Raw genomic sequence first — 17,162 nt, 5'->3', positions numbered from 1 at the left:
TCTTTTGAAATGAGTAGGTTGGAAATACTCTCTTAAATAGTGATGAAAACACAGGAAACTCTAGAATTTACAGGCATGTAAGTACATTAACCTAAGAAATGTAAAAAACCTCAAAGTTGTAATTATACAAGTCTAAGTTAAAATGAGTGACTTGTCACTGCAAATAAAACATGGTGCTGAAAGACTATGGAGTGAATTATTATTGAGATTCGCATCCAAAAGAAGGTTTCTGTAGGAATCCAAAGAGAGCTAAAAAGCATGGGGTGGGGTATAATAGGGAAGATTGGGGAGGGGATGGTATCATAGTCTGAAAAGTCAGAAGCAAAGACAGAAATGTTAGTCTTTCTAGGTTCTCCCCAAAATGGAAATCCAAGAGGAATTCATCAATAGAAAAAGGTCAGAATGAAGGAGGAAAGATGTTCCAGGGTGAGAAAGCCTCAAATTCTGAGAGAAGTTCCACGGCACCAGAAGAGTGGTGGCAAAGTACAGAAAATCAGAAGCAGAACCATAGGGAGAAATAAAGATAAGCCTAATTAGAAAACTATTCTTTTATCATGGTTTAACTGTGCCAGTGTGAAAAAAAGTGGTGATGCTAACTAAACTAATTTATTTATTCATACCAACTGAACTAGTAAAGAAACTACTTTACCAGTACAGAAAACAATAACAAAATTCATCTAGAAGACCAAAAATTCAAGAATGTAAAAGGAAATCATAAAAAACGGGAGGAAATGGGGTAAGGGGGCTTAGTTGTATCAGGTATCCAACTATTCTATAAAGTACTCAACATTGAAATATATGGTACAGATTAAAAACTGAAAAGGCAATTTGTTGTTGTCCTTCATTCCCAAAGAATCCATTGGTGATTGGGAAAGCATGAGAAAATCATCCATTATCCAGAACCCATGCAGGAATGATGTCATGAAACTGACATACAATACTGATGAACTCCAAGTACCTAAATTTTCCTATAATTTTCCACAAGCCTTCTTGATTTACAGTATCAAAGACTTTGGTCAGAATAATAAATGTTGGGTACAGATGTCTGTTCTGCTCCTAGCATTTCTCCTGGAGTTGTTGCCTAGCAAACACCATATCGACCATTCCTTGACTCTTTCTAAAGCCACAAGTGCTCTTAGAAAGATGACCATCATCCAGGTAAAGGATTAGACCAGGGATGGGGAAACTGTAGCCTCAAGGCCACATGTGGCCCTGTAAGTCCTCAGGTGTGGACCTTTGACTGAATCCAAACTTCACAGAGCAAATCCCCTTAATAAAAGGATTTTTTGTCCCATAAAACTTGGACTCAATCAAAAGGCCATATCCATGGACCTAGAAGGCCACATGGGGTCTTGATGCTGACAGGTTTCCCACTGCTAGATTACCCTATTAAGGAGGACTCTGGTGAAAATCATGTCAGCAATCACTAAGAGATTAGTCATTGTGATTGTCACAGGAAAATCTATTTTCTTTACCTTTATATAGATGGAAAATGGAGCCATCCTTGAACTCCTGAAGGATAATTTCCTCTTGCCATATAGCACAGAAAATTACACTCAGTTTTTGCATGAGCAAAAACTGCCCTGTAACTCTTAGCTAGAATAAAACCAGCACCAGGAACTTTACCACATGAGAGAAGCTGAACGGCATTCCAAACCTGTTCTTCATTTACAAGTTTGGCTAGAGGGATTAGCTTGAACCTACAGTATATAGTCACTGGCTTCAGCATTGATTGATGATGGTCTGTTGAAAACACTATGGAAGTGTTCCACCCATCTCTTCAGGATCATGTCTTTATCTCACTATTCAATGTGGCTTTATCAACATCGATTAGTTGACATGCACCATAGGCATTTGGCCCATAAATAGCCCTCAGAGCATCATAAAAGTGCTTTGGATTGTTACTACCAACATGACACTGAATTTCATGTGCCTTCTTACTGAGCCAAGAATTCTATATCTCTCTGAGCTTCACTTGCACTTTATTTTTGATGGAGTTAAATGCTGCCTTCTTAGAGACAAACAAATTATTCTGCTAGCAGAGCTTGTCAGGGTACTTCCAGCACAGAGAACACCTGAACCATTGTATGCCACAGTCTGTTTATGAAGTTGGACAGTATTATTTCTTGCAGTGACTGGATAGGACAATCACTGGAGCTAGGTATGAACACAATCCCTATATATTAAGGTTTCAAATCCAGAGGAAATTTTTCAAAATTGCACATGAGACGACAGCAGCTGATCACTACTATTATTTACCCCTCACAGAGGATTGTTGGTTTAGTGTTATAAAGAGTGTATGTGCCAAGGAAGAATCTCAGAAATATCAATCAAATCTCAGTCCCAGAAATACTTCCAAGTCTGAGAAGAACCAGGAATGCTCCCTGTTTGTATTCTGGGGCTCATTTCTGTGCTGGGGTTTTGAGGGTGTAGTTGCTCACCATATGCGCTGGCACTAGTGCCTATAGAATAATCCCAGTTTTAAATATATTTGCATGAATTGGAATGATGTTAAATTTTGAACATCTGGACATATATGATATCTGAAATAGTAAGTTCCTGAGTGCCAAACAGTTGTACAAGAAACTGGAAATTGCTCTGGATCAAGGATTCAGAACTAAGAAAAGTGATTGTGGTTGATTACAGGAAATAAGAGAGGAAGCCTGGATCAGGATCAGGATTAAAGCCAGCAAAGAAATAAATGACAGACCAGAGATCTAGGTCTCTTCATAGTACCACAATAGAAAGGGTTGAGACAAAGTAGCTCACTTAGTGTAGGATTAGAAACTTCAAGACAAAAAGGTAGGATCAAGAGGCAAGATTTAGAGGTGTCAAACAGCTGACGCAGCCTGGCCACTTAAAGCTTTATTCTTTGATGGCAATAGAAACTATTTCCAAACCCCATGCTACACTGATAGGTCAATACTGTCATGTGTTTAGCATTTTCATTTCCCTTCATGATTTAACCATGCCAGGAAAGTTATCAACTAAGATGGAACAGTTCAATAATGGAATCAGCTAGCTGAACATATAATGGATTCCCTTTCCCTACAGATCTTTAAGGAGAGGGATAGGAGGCTACACATGAGATCTCACTTGCAGAAAGAACCCCCTCTACTAATACAGGTCAGCAGCTTCTTTATAGCTTACGGTCATAGAAAGTTTCCAAGAATACTGTGAGATTAAATGATTTACTGAGACTCTTATAGACAATATGGAACACAAGGAGAACTTGAAACCAGCTCTTCCTGGCTTTGAGGCCAGATCTCTATCCATTATGCCATGTTGCCTCCCAAAAAGACTCTTGAAGTAGAGATTAACTAATAATATATCAGGAATAGTATGGACAGAATTCATGATTTAGGTGGTGAGTGAATGGGATGACTGGTGAAGTCCTCTATTATTCTGAGTGTGTTATTCTGTATTGAATATAAAACTATTGGATCATGAGGTAGGAATGGAGAAAATGTTACTAATGGAAGATGAGAGGACACAAGATATCTACCTACCTTACCACCAAACTACTCGACAATTTTGCCTTAGGACCAGTTCTGGTGACATCACTGAAAATCACACCTGATCAATATCAGGTCTGAAAGTCATCCATTTATGTTTTAAGTCCAATTATCAAGCCATAATCCAAATTCTGTGTCCAATGCTGTACTTATTCTCCATGTAATAGCTATAATAGGTGTAATAGCTGAACCCATTTGGGGCATAGGTACCACCACCTCTTAGCCAAAATATTTTCCTCACATAAGTCTGAAATTCCTCTATTAAAAATTCACAGGTTCTGGGGGTGGAGCCAAGATGACAGAGTAGAAAGATGCACATACACTCACTCTTCCTCCCTTGCCCATAAAATCCCTGTAAGGAAGAACTCTCTATGAATTCTGGAGCAGCAGAAGCCACAGAGCAATGGAGTGGAGGAAATTTCTAACCCAGAGTGACCTGAAAGACTGACAGGAAAGGTCTGTCGCACCAGATGGGGAGCAGAGAGCAGCCCAGCCTTGGCCATGAGGCACTGAGAGAAGCAGATCCGAACAGGCTTCAGGGACAGAATCTCCAGCCACAGCCCAGATCCCTCAACCTGCAGGTGCTAAATGTCAGTGAGAGGGTTTCTTGCAGCTGGCTGAAAAGGGAGCAGGGTGTCCCCATAGCTCAGGCTTCCTCAGGTGGCAGCAGTGGATGCAGCAGCAGACAGGGGCTCCCAGGGCAGGCAGTAGCCCACATCCATCACTGAAGGTCTCAGGGTAAGGTACCTGAGGGAACTGAGCCCTGTGTGATGGCTCTGCCCCCACCTGAACAGCTGATCTTAGTCTCACACTGAATAGCAGCCCTGCCCCCGCCTAAAGCCCCTGAAGCTTTGGAGCAGCTCATCTGAATCTCAGCTCCCAGTGTTGGTTTGTTGGAACTGGAGGTGAGGTGGTTGTATAGAGGAACTTCAGAAATCAAGTAACTGACTGGAAAAATGCCCAAAAAAGGGAAAAAGACATAAGACCATAGAAAGTTACTTTCTTGGGGAGCAGGTGTCTCAACCCATCCTTTAGGATGAGAAGAACAAGGCATACTGTCAGAGGTAGTCAAGGTCCCTGCCTCCAGAGTCTCCAAAAGAAACTTAAATTGGGCTCAGGCAATAGAAGAGCTTGAAAAACGAGTTAGTAACTTACTAAAGGAGAACAAAAAAAAAATGCTGAGGAAAATAACAGCTCTAAAAAGAGGCTAACTCAATTGGAAAAAGAGATCCAAAAAGCCAATGAGAAGAAGGAAGCTTTAAAAAGCAGAATTAGCCAAATGAAGGAGAAGGTTCAAAAGCTCACTGAACAAAATAATTCGTTGAAAGAGAGAATTGAGTTCAGGGAAATGAATGACTATGAGATAAACCAAGCAGTTAGAGAACAAAACCAAAGGTCCGAAAAAACAGAAGATAATGTGAAACATCTCATTGGAAAAAACAACTGACCTGGAAAATAAATCCAGGAGAAACAATTTAAAAATTATGGGAATACCTGAAAGCCATGGTCAGAAAAAGAGCCTAGGCATTATCTTCCATGAAATTATCAAGGAAAACTGCCCTGGCATTCTAGAACTAGAGGGCAAAATAAATATTGAAAGAATCCACTGATCACCTCCTGAAAGAGACCCAAATAGAGAAAGTCCTAGGAATATTGTGGCCAAATTTCAGAGTTCCCAGATCAAGGAGAAAATACTGCAAGCAGTTAGAAAGAAACAATTTGAGTATTGTGGAAATACAATCAGGATAACAAAGGATCTGACAGCTTCAACATTAAGGGATCAAAGGGCTTGGAATGGGATATTCCAGAGGTCAAGGGAACTGGGATTGAAACCAAGAATCATCTACCCAGCATATCTGAGTAAAATACTTCAAGGGAATAAATGGCCATTCAATGATACAGAGGACTTTCAATCATCCATATTGAGGAAAAGACCAGATTTGTATAAAATATTTGACTTTATAGTACAAGAATCAAGAGAAACATGAAAAGGTAAACAGGAAAGAAAAATCATAAAATACTTTCTAAAGCTAACCGTTTACATTACTACATGGAAAGAAAGTATTTATAACTCTTGAATCTTTTCTCAGTATTTGGGTAGATAGAGAGATTGTACATACACACACGCACACATACACATATATAGACAGAGAGTACAGGGTTTGTTGAATCAGAAGAGATGATATCCACACAGAAATAAAATGAAATAAAAATGGAGAGGTGAGGGAGGAAGACACTGGGAGGAGAAAGGGAGAAATGGAACAGGGCAGGCTATAACTCATAGAAGAGATAGGAAGGATCTTGTTCAGTGGAGGAGAAAGCGGGGGGGTGGGGAGAGGGGAAAGGTGAAGCTAATCTCTCCATTTGTGGCTGAAGGAGGCAATAACATGCTCACTAGATTTGATATGAAAATATATCTTGCACCACAGGAAAGTGGGGGAGGAGGTGACAGGTGGGATAAGGGGAATGATAGAAGGGAGGGCAGATGGGAGATGGGAGTTACTGGAAATGAACACTTTTGAGAATGGACAAGGCCAATTGAGGGGGGGGAATAAGGGGAGATAGAGTAGGACAGAGGGCAATGTAGTTGGTATTACACAACATGATTATTGTAGAGATCTTTTGCAAAATGACACATATTTAGTCTGTATTGAGTTGCTTGCCTTCTCAGTGGGGTTGAGGGGGCAGGAGGGGAGAGGGAGAGAAGTTGGAATTCAAGGTATTGGCAATGAATGTTGAGAACTTTTGTTGCATATAATCAGGAAACAGGAAGTGCAGAGAATGGGGTATAGAGATTTGTCTTGCCCTACAAGAAAGGAGAGAGGATGGGCATGGGGGAAGAGTGTGGTGTGATAGAAGAGAGGGTACGTTGAGGGAAGGAGTAATCAGGGTGCAGGGTATTGGGAAATAGGGGGAGGGGAGTGATGGGGAGAAAAATTGGACATGTACAAAGTGAGGTAAAAGAAATTAGTATTAAAACAATTGACTGAATTAATTACTGAGAATAAATCAATGACATCTTTAGCTTGAGGAAAAGAATTTTAGCCTAAATTTCCTAGAGCAAGGTAAGCTCGAGTAAAATTTGGTATTGATGGAAAAGTTAAGGTTTTAATGGTAAGTTTGATTTTATGATTGTTATTTAATCAGGAACCAGAACATGTATGGAAAGGCATGTAAGCCACTCAAGACTTGCCTCAAAAGATGTTCCTGGGCCAAAGTGAAATTATAATCATATTTGAAACCTGGTTATTAGAACTTGCTATTTTTAGATGCTATGGGACTATTAAGTGACTATTCTTCTGAGTCTAACTCCAGATATAGATAGCAAGAAAGGTTGTCTGAGCCTCCAATTCATGATGCCAGTAAGCCTGTGAGATGCTGGTATGAACCACAAAAGGTGATCTCATGGGAAGGGTGGGAGAGTGGCTGTTCAGTCTGGGCTGAGGTAGGATTCTCCTGACTCAATTTCCCCACTGACACCTGAAAGACTTTAAGCCTGTCTGAATGCAAGTTGGCAATCTACTCCTGCCTGGAACTGACATGAAGCTGGGAAATATTGTTTCCTTGCAATGTCCCTACCCTTGGTGGCAATTTCCTATAGTCAAAAGGTTTATAAGCTTAATACCAGATCTGTTTTGGTAGAGGAACATCCAAGGTTAAGTCTAAAATTAAGCTACTAGGCTTAGGACTTTAGACCAGCAGTAAGTTAGGGTCTTTAATTCTTAGTAATACTGTGGAGACAATTAGGTCAAGAGCTTGTGAAGATAGCAAACATAAATATTATTTGTGTCTCAGTTGGTTAATGTTTAAAAAAACATTCTTTTGTGGTCCATATTATGAATACTTTAAAAAGAAGTATCGGGGGGGCGGAGCCAAGATGGCGTAGTAGAAAGACGCACATACACATAGCTCCGAACCCACAACCCATAGAACAACTACAAAGAAGTAACTCATGGCGAATTCTGCACCCAGAGGCCACAGAACATTGGAGCGAGGGAGATTTCTGTTCCGGAGAGACCTGCAAACCTCTCGTAAAAGGTCCTTCATGCTGCGGACTGGGCGCCGGGACTGGGAGCTGAGTACAGCCCTGCCGTGGCCGCGGCACCGAGAGGAACAGATCCGAGCGGGCTTCAGGGACGGGATCTCCAGCGGCCGCACAAGTACCTCCACCCACAGGTGACGGGGGTCGGTGAGAGAGTCCCTTTGGCGGGTCGAGGGGGGAGTGGGGTGCCCCCATGGCTCGGGCCCCCTCGGGAGACAGAAGCTGAGGGGCAGCAGCAGACCAGGGCTCTCCAAGCAGGCAGGAGCCTGGATCCATTGTTGAAGGTCTGTGCATAAACTCCCTGAGGGAACTGATCCTGAGAGGCAGCCCTGCCCTCACCTGAGCATCTGAATTTAATCTCACACTGAATAGCAGCCCTGCCCCCGCCCAAAGCCCTGAGGCTGGAAGCAGCATTTGAATCTCAGACCCCAAACACTGGCTGGGAGGATCAGGAGGTGAGGTGGGTGTGAGGAAAATATTCAGAGGTCAAGTCACTGGCTGGGAAAATGCCCAGAAAAGGGAAAAGAAATAAGACTATAGAAGGTTACTTTCTTGGTGAACAGGCATTTCCTCCCTTCCTTTCTGATGAGGAAGAACAATGCTTACCATCAGGCAAAGACACAGAAATCAAGGCTTCTGTGTCCCAGCCCACTCAATGGGCTCAGGCCATGGAAGAGCTCAAAAAGAATTTTGAAAATCAAGTTAGAGAGGTGGAGGAAAAGCTGGGAAGAGAAATGAGAGACATGAAGTCAAAGCATGAACAGCAAATCAGCTCCCTGCTAAAGGAGACCCAAAAAAATGTTGAAGAAAATAACACCTTGAAAACTAGCCTAACTCAATTGGCAAAAGAGGTTCAAAAAGCCAATGAGGAGAAGAATGCTTTCAAAAGCAGAATTAGCCAAATGGAAAAGGAGATTCAAAAGCTCACTGAAGAAAATAGTTCTTTCAAAATTAGAATGGCACAGATGGAGGCTAATGACTTTATGAGAAAGCAAGAAATCACAGAACAAAGCCAGAGGAATGGAAAAATGGAAGATAATGTGAAATATCTCATTGGAAAAACAACTGACCTTGAAAATAGATCCAGGAGAGACAATTTAAAAATTATGGGACTACCTGAAAGCTATGATCAAAAGAAGAGCCTAGACATCATCTTTCATGAAATTATCAATGAAAACTGCCCTGAGATTCTAGAACCAGAGGGCAAAATAAATATTCAAGGAATCCACAGAACACCGCCTGAAAGAGATCCAAAAAGAGAAACTCCTAGGAACATTGTGGCCAAATTCCAGAACTCCCAGGTGAAAGAGAAAATATTGCAAGCAGCTAGAAAGAAACAATTCAAGTATTGTGGAAATACAATCAGGATAACATAAGATCTAGCAGCTTCTACATTAAGGGATCGAAGGGCATGGAATAGGATATTCCAGAAGTCAAAGGAACTAGGACTAAAACCAAGAATCACCTACCCAGCAAAACTGAGTATAATACTTCAGGGGAAAAATTGGTCTTTCAATGAAATAGAGGATTTTCAAGCATTCTTGATGAAAAGACCAGAGCTGAAAAGAAAATTTGACTTCCAAACACAAGAATGAAGAGAACCATGAAAAGGTGAGCAGCAAAGAGAAGTCATAAGGGACTTACTAAAGTTGAACTGTTTACATTCCTACATGGAAAGACAATATTTGTAACTCTTGAAACTATTCAGTATCTGGGTACTGGGTGGGATTACACACACACACATGCACACGCACACGCACACACACATAGAGATAGAGCGCAAAGAATGAATTGAAGAGGATGGGATCATATCTTAAAAAAATGAAATCAAGCAGTGAAAGAGAAAGATATTGGGAGGAGAAAGGGAGAATTGAATGGTGCAAATTATCTCTCATAAAAGAGGCAAGCAAAAGACTCATTAGTGGAGGGATAAAGAGGGGAGGTGAGAGAAAAACATGAAGTCTACTCTCATCACATTCCACTAAAGGAAAGAATAAAATGCCTACTCATTTTGGTATGAAAACCTATCTTACAATACAGGAAAGTGGAGGATAAGGGGATAAGCAGAGTGGGGGGGGATGATAGAAGGGAGGGCATGGGGAGGAGAGTGCAATTTGAGGTCAACACTCATGGGGAGGGATACGATCAAAAGAGAATAGAAGTAATGGGGGACAGGATAGGATGGAGGGAAATATAGTTAGTCCTATACAACACAACTATTATGGAAGTCATTTGCAAAACTACACAGATTTGGCCTATATTCAATTGCTTGCCTTCCAAAGGGAAGGGGTGGAGAGGGAGGGAGCTAAAGAAGTTGGAACTCAAAATGTTAGGATCAACTGTAATGTTCTTAACACTAGGAAATAAGAAATACAGGTAAAGGGGTATAGAAAGCTATCTGGCCCTACAGGACAAAAGAGAAGACAGAGACAAGGGCAGAGAGGGATGATAGAAGAGAGAGCAGATTGGTCATAGGGGCAATTAGAATGCTTGGCGTTTGGGGGGGAGGGGAGAAAAGGGGAGAAAATTTGTAACCCAAAATTTTGTGAAAATGAATGTTAAAAGCTAAATAAAAAAAAAATGAAGAAAAAAAAAAAAGAAGTATCATCTGACCAAAAGTTTGAATTGTTTTATCTGTTATAAACTGTGTTAAAAATGAAAAATTAAAATTAAAAAACAAATAAATAAAATATCCGCTGCTTCTGGAAAGACTTGTATGAACTGATGCAAAGTGAAATGAGCAGAAACATGAAAACGTTGTACACAGTATCACCAACATTGTGTAATAATCAACCATGGGCTTTTCTCAGCAACACAGAGATTCAAGTGCAGAGGACTCATGAAGGAAAAGGCCATCCACATCCAGAGAAAGAACTGATGGATTCTGAATGCAGATTGAAGCATTTTTTTACTTGCTTTATTTTTATGTGTTTTTTCTCTTTTCTTTTTTTCATTTCTTCTTTCACAACTGTGACTAATATGGAAATATGTTTTACATGATAGCACATGTATGACCTATATCAAATTACCTACCATTTTCAGAAGAGGGGAGGAGAAGGAGAGAAGGAGAAAAATTTGGAATTCAAAAGCTTGTCAAAATGAACACCAAAAATTTTCTTGACATAATTGGGAGGAAATAAAATACTATTTTTAAAAACTCACTGGTTCACAAAAATTCAATCAGGAATAAGTTATTTTGGAAAACATTTGATTTTCCTCTTACTTCCCAATAGTTTCCACTTCCTTCCCCTAACTCCTTGAGGACTACAGCTGCTCAGACATCTTACTCAAAATGTTTACACAACATTCATTAGTGAATTCTGAAAACTGATCCCCAAGGTGCTGTTTGTTTATTCCCCAGTTGATTACCCCCTTCATGCTTTTATCCCCCCCCCTCCTTCTAGTCTGTAATGAATAGAGGAGATAAAAACAGTTGTCATTCCAAGTATTGTAAAGTCCCCTCATCAGAGGCTTCAGATGCTGAGATGCCCAGGAGAATATGATAAACATCCAGAGTCCCAACTCAACTTTTCAAGGTCCCTTCACTGTAAGAACATTGCTTCAAACTGTGTAACCTCATTTCTCTCTAAATGATGAAGTGCATTTCGATTTTGTTTAGAGTGTAAAGATTGCAAGAAAAGACTGGTTTTAAAGTAAGTAGGACAGGATCTACAGAGTATTAATGGCATCTCATCTGAAATACTACTTCATTTCTTCAGTGCTACTCAGCATCAGCATTCTTTACATAAGATCCGTTGAGACATTCATTCAGGTATTGAATGGGAAGAATTCATGTTGAGGCCTCAGCTTCTCAAACTCCAGGAATGAACTTCAGTTCAGATGTCCCATGGGCCACAAGACAATTGCTCCATTGCTCTTCAGAGAAGTCTCTGATTGATCTTTCATCAAGACATTGCTTTCAAAGCTCCAGGTAAAACAAGGAGAACCCATTGCTTCCAAGTAGATATTAAGGCAATAGTGAAGATTCTTTCCAAATGTTAGAGAGGAAAGAAAACATAGGGTTCCTTTTATGGTTATTGTATTTATTCTGAGTTTAACAAACACCGACAACATTGGGCATTTGCATATATGAGTAGGAAAGGAAAAGAATACATTGTACATAAAACTGCAGGTTTCTGTTACATACAGCTGACTTTTCTTGTTAAGTATATCGTTAATTAACTTGTAGCTTTCAAAGGTCTCCTTTTGTCTATGCTTTCCTCTGACCTTCTTTCTATCTTCTCATTTGCACTTTTAAAAAGATACCTCAATGACACTCTTTTCTTTCTTTGCTCTCTTTTTTATCTGCCCTGTCCCTATCTCTCATTGCCTTACAACTCACCCTACCCCCATTGGAAGAAGAAAGAATAAAAAAACAAATTCTGGGAACACATGTGCATAGTCAAAACAAATTCCTACTTTGGGTCCAAAAATATATATCTTCTTCTGTATCTTGAGTCTAGGGGCAGCTAGGTGGTGCAATGGATAGAGCACCAGTGCAGGAGTCAGGGGGACCTGAGTTCAAATCTTACCTCAGACACTTGACACTCACTAGCTGTGTGACCTTGGGCAAGTCACTTAACCCCAATTGCCTCATCCTGGGTCATCTCCAGTCATTCTGACCAATATCTGGTCACTGGGTTCAGATGGCTCTGGAAGAGAAGTGAGGCTGATGACCTGCACAGCCCTCCCTCCCTCAAAACAAAGTCAAGTGCAAGTCATGTCATCATTTCTCTGATGGCATGGTCTTCTTCGGCAATGAAGGATGAACACACACATCTTGACTCTATCGTTTCTCTGTCAAGAGGTGGGTAATATTTTTTCATGCTCAGCCCTCTGCAAATATGGTTTATCATTGCATTCATCAGTGTTCTCATGTCTTTGAAAGATGTTCTTCTATATGATGTTGTTAGTGTTGTATAATTTTTTGCCCTGCTCACTTCACTCAGTATTAGTTCCCGCAGGTCTACTCAGACTTCTCTGAAACCATTTCATAATTTCTTCACCTATTTCATCGCTCCTTAAACACAATAACATTTCACTCCATTCATATGCCATAATTTGCTTATCTATTCCCGAATAAATGGATAACCCCTTGGTTTGAAACTGACACCACACAAAAGATGCTATAAATAATTATGCAAGTGTTGGTCCTTTACTTCTTTCTTTGATCTTTTTTGGAGCATAGACCTAATAATGGTATAGCTGGATCAAAAGGCACACAGTTTGGGGCTTTCTGTTTTGTTCATTTTGGGGCTTAGTTCCAAATAGCTTTCCATAATGGCTAAATCAATTCACAATTCCACCAATAATGCACTTGTGTCCCTATTTTTCTGCATCTCCTCCAAAAATTGTCATTTTTCTTTTCATCATTTTTGTCAAAATAATGAGTGCGAGATAGAACCTCAGAGTTACTTTAATTTTCTTAATAACAGTATTTTGGAGCATTTTTTCAAGTTTGTTGATAGCCTGCATTAATTCCTTTGAAAACTATCTGTTCATATCCTTTCACCATTTATCAGCTAGGGAGTGTTTGTTCTTATAAATTTGAATTAGCTCCTTATATATCTTGCATATGAAACTCTTTTCAGAGAAACTTGTCACAAAGATTTTTTTGCTTAGTATATGTTTTGCTTCTAATTTTAATTGCATTGGCTTTCTATAAAGCTTCATTAATTTTATATAGTCTAAGCTATCTGTTTTATCATGTAACCTACTTATCCCTTCTTTATGAAGTCTTACCCATCCATAAATCTAAAAAATACTCTTTGTTTGCTTCTCTAATTTACCAGACTTCTCCCTGATCACTTTTCAATTTTCCCAGGAGTTTTTGTCAAGTAGTGAGTTCTGACTTCAGTAATTGGGGTCTTTGGTTTTTATCACACACCATGATAAATGTTTGCTTCTTTATTCCAAGTGCTTAATCTGTTCCACTAATCAGTCTCTCTGTTTAAAACAAGTAACAAATCATTTGAATGATAACTGCTTTACAGTATAGTTTGACATCTGATTCTAATAGACCTCCTTCCTTCCCACTTTTTTCATTACCTCCCTTAAGATTCTTTGTTCCTCCCCCAATAATTTCATTATCATTTTTCCAGCTACGCAAATTATTTTTGTAATTGGATTAGCATAGCCCTGAATAAAATAGTTGGTTTCTAAATTAGAGAGATATAGTGGGGAAAGGTGATGGACTTGGCATTGGGAGAAACCTGCATTCATATTTAAACTCTGGGAGCAGCTAGGTGGCACAGTGGATAGAGCACTGACCATGAAGTCAGGAAAAACTGAGTTAAAATTTAACCACAGATACTTACTAGCTGTGTGATCCTGGGCAAGTCACTTAACCCTGATTGCCTCCAAAAGAAATTTCAACTCTGACATTTACTAGATCTATTACTCGATAACTCACCTTACTTTCCTAAGAAGTAAAATGTAAGATACTTCCTAGGATTGTGAGAAAAACGTTTTTCAAACACCAAAACACCCTAAAAATGTGAACTATTATTGAGCTATGGGGCTATTAGGCAGGTAGTATTTAAAGTAAAAGGAGTGAGGATGATATAGTGGATTGGATGGTGAGCTTGCAGCTAGGAAAGACCTTGATTGAAATTCTAATTCTGACATTAACTGAATGACCACGGAGCAGTGGGGGGGGAGTCGAGGAGGTAGTAATTTAACATCTTCTAAAAGAAATTACAAGTCTTTTCTGTTTCCTATGAGTGATTTTCATTCCTGTGAATTAGGATATTTCTTGTATTCATGGGAATAAAAACCATTTACAGAAAACTAATGAAATGGGACAAGGACTAGGATTAATGTTGAGAGACTAGTTCAAGTACAAGTTCAGCCATTTAGTTGTCTGTGTGACTCTGGGCAAACCAATTAGATGCTCTAAGCCTGAGTTTCATTATCTATAGAACAAGATTAGTGGAAGGCTTAAGGGAACTACTAGAAGAACCAGGTACATCAATTCCAGCAAACTTTTTATAAAATATAAAAATTTTTATACAGTATTAAAAAATATACTTTGACATATAAAATGTTCTTCCTATCTCTATTTTCTTTGTCTTGTGGATTAAAATTAAGCACTGTGTGAAATTATATAGTTTAGTCCTTCAGGAAAATCTTAGTTACTGGCCCTTCTATTGAAAAGGACCTTAAAATGTCATTAAAATGTGAGTTACTTATCATTATCATTATTATCAGGAGTCTGTAAATTAATGTAATCAACAAGCTTAGAGACTCTAGACAAAAACCCAAAAAGCAAACAAGGGAATAGGAATTTTTTAAAGGCAACTAGGCACAGTCAATAGACTGCTAGGCCTAGAGTTCAGGGATCTGAGGTAAAATCCAGCTTCATTCACTTATTGTGTAAACCTGGGCAAGTCATTTAACCTTCTGTTTCAGCCTTAATTTCTTCAACTGTAAAATAGGGGTAATCACATCACTACCCAGGGGTGTTGTAAGGATAAAGTGAAATAATTGTATAGCACTTAACACAGTGCCTAGCACATAGCAGGCATTTAAGAAATACCTATTACCTTTCCTCCTTAATGAACTTTCACTATCACCTTGCTCTCACTATGTAACTTTTGGCAAGACACAATTTCTCTAGGGCTCACTTCCCCCAACCATAAAATGTAGGCAACATTTTAGCATTCTTTTAAACAACTTCTTAGCATTTAGTTACTAAAGTCCTCAAATATCCTGCCTTCTTACCAAAGGAAGTGTAGCAGATATAATGTAGAAGAGATAAAGGACATACATTCCAACAACACTGCCATTTCTTGTGTCTTCTCAAACAAAGGAGGGAAGGGTAATGAGGGTGGAGGAGAGAGAAAAAAGTGCCCTGTTAATGTCAATCCATCAAAAGTTGAGTGAAGTGATGCAGAGTGAAGTAAACACAACAATAACAGCATTTTAAAAATAAACAACTTTGAAAGACTTGAGAACTCTGACTTTTGAACAATTATGATTGAAGAAGACTGGACATGGATGATTCTACCACCTCCTCACAGACAGATGATTCATTCAAAATGCAGAATTATGTACATATGTATGTATATTGAATGTGAACAGTGTGAGAATTTGTTTTGCTTGATTACATATGTATGTGTGTTTATGTGTGTGTTTGTGTTTATGTGTATATGTTTGTGTGTATGTGTATATATATGTGTGTATACACACACACACACACACACACACACACACACATATATATATATATATATAAATATATATATATATATATATATATATGACACAATGGGTTTTAAATTTCCAGAAGAAAGGATGAGGAAAAGAAAATAAATGTTTGTCACTTGAAAAAATAAATAGAATTACTGCTAAGAGATCATAGATTTAGAGATGGGAAGGTCATCAAACCTAACCCCTTCATTTTCCAAAGAGGCTAAGTGATTCTCCCAGATCATAAATGTCTGAGGCAGGATTGAAACCCAGGTCTTCCTGAGTCTAATACTTGCACTTTACTGGCTACATCACAATGTCTATATTGGACAGAGTCCTTCTTGAGTTTCTTCTCTGCCTGCTTTATTAGCCATCCATGAAGTTCTTGATAATCAAACAGAGATTCAGTAGTAAATTGATAATTAATGCATAAAATTATGAAACTGGGCAGGCATGCCTGATTTAAGGGGTACTCCCCAGGAAAGAACACAATTGGCAGTAGGAAATGGGACAGCAATCACACTTTAATTAAACACAGAGCATATGTGGACAAAAAGCCCATAAAAGCATTGACAAGTGTTAAAAACATAAATTAGTACAGAGGCAAACCCGGTGGTATGGGGACAGGGAATAGGATGGCGAAGGCAGGAAGCATAGAGAATAGGATGGGGAGAGACAGATAGATAGATAGAAAACATGACTCATGTAACCATGGAGTAGAGTTGGGAGCCCTCAGCAGCAATGGACTCAATGAAGATGGAAGAGCACTTGGGAGGCAGGAGTTTGAGGTCTCATTTTTATAGAGTTGTGGAGGGGAAACAGACCAACTCCTATCTGCACCATGCTGGGTTTAGTTCATTAACACAAGCAAATCATCTCAAAGTTATCAGGAAAACTTCAAAGTTATATCTCAAAGTAATTAGCACTTTTTTGATGTTCTGATCATCTAGAGCTATAAAGGTCTGTAATTTGTCCAGAATTTACATATCATAGGACCAGAACCCTGATAGCAGCACCCAGATGGCTTTTACTGATTCTTCACATATTAACACGTTGCGAATTTTGGTTAATATATGAAATCATTTGGAAATTCTGCTCCTTTGATCTTTGGGATGGTTTCTACGTGACTTCTAGATTCCTCTTTGCAATCTCATTTCTTGCTATGGCCCCTTTACACTGGCTACTCATAAACTTACTCTACTGACTAGAAGGGTGGGGGATCAGTGGGAACAGAACTAGATACGATTTTAACACAAATACCCTTGATAAGAATTCATTATCTTCCCCACCCCACCCCCACTTCTTTCTATTTCTATAGCTGCTTGCAGTTTGTATATACATCATGGGGGTGAGGGATGTGGTGCCCCCCACCCACCCAATCTGGAAAATCCTGATAAAGCTATTTGGCCTGACCT

The 17,162-nt window shown here is 39.3% G+C and overlaps 1 protein-coding gene across 1 annotated transcript in view; it reads left to right on the top strand.

Annotated features, from left to right (window-relative positions):
* The window catches only part of LOC140534196 (olfactory receptor 2AP1-like), a 55,773-nt gene that overhangs the window by 36,626 nt on the left and 1,985 nt on the right, over window positions 1-17,162 (top strand). The window lies entirely within an intron of this gene.

This window comes from Notamacropus eugenii, chromosome 3 (genome assembly GCF_028372415.1).
Source record: "Notamacropus eugenii isolate mMacEug1 chromosome 3, mMacEug1.pri_v2, whole genome shotgun sequence".
NCBI lineage: Eukaryota > Metazoa > Chordata > Mammalia > Diprotodontia > Macropodidae > Notamacropus > Notamacropus eugenii.
This window is presented reverse-complemented; position numbering and strand designations above follow the sequence as displayed.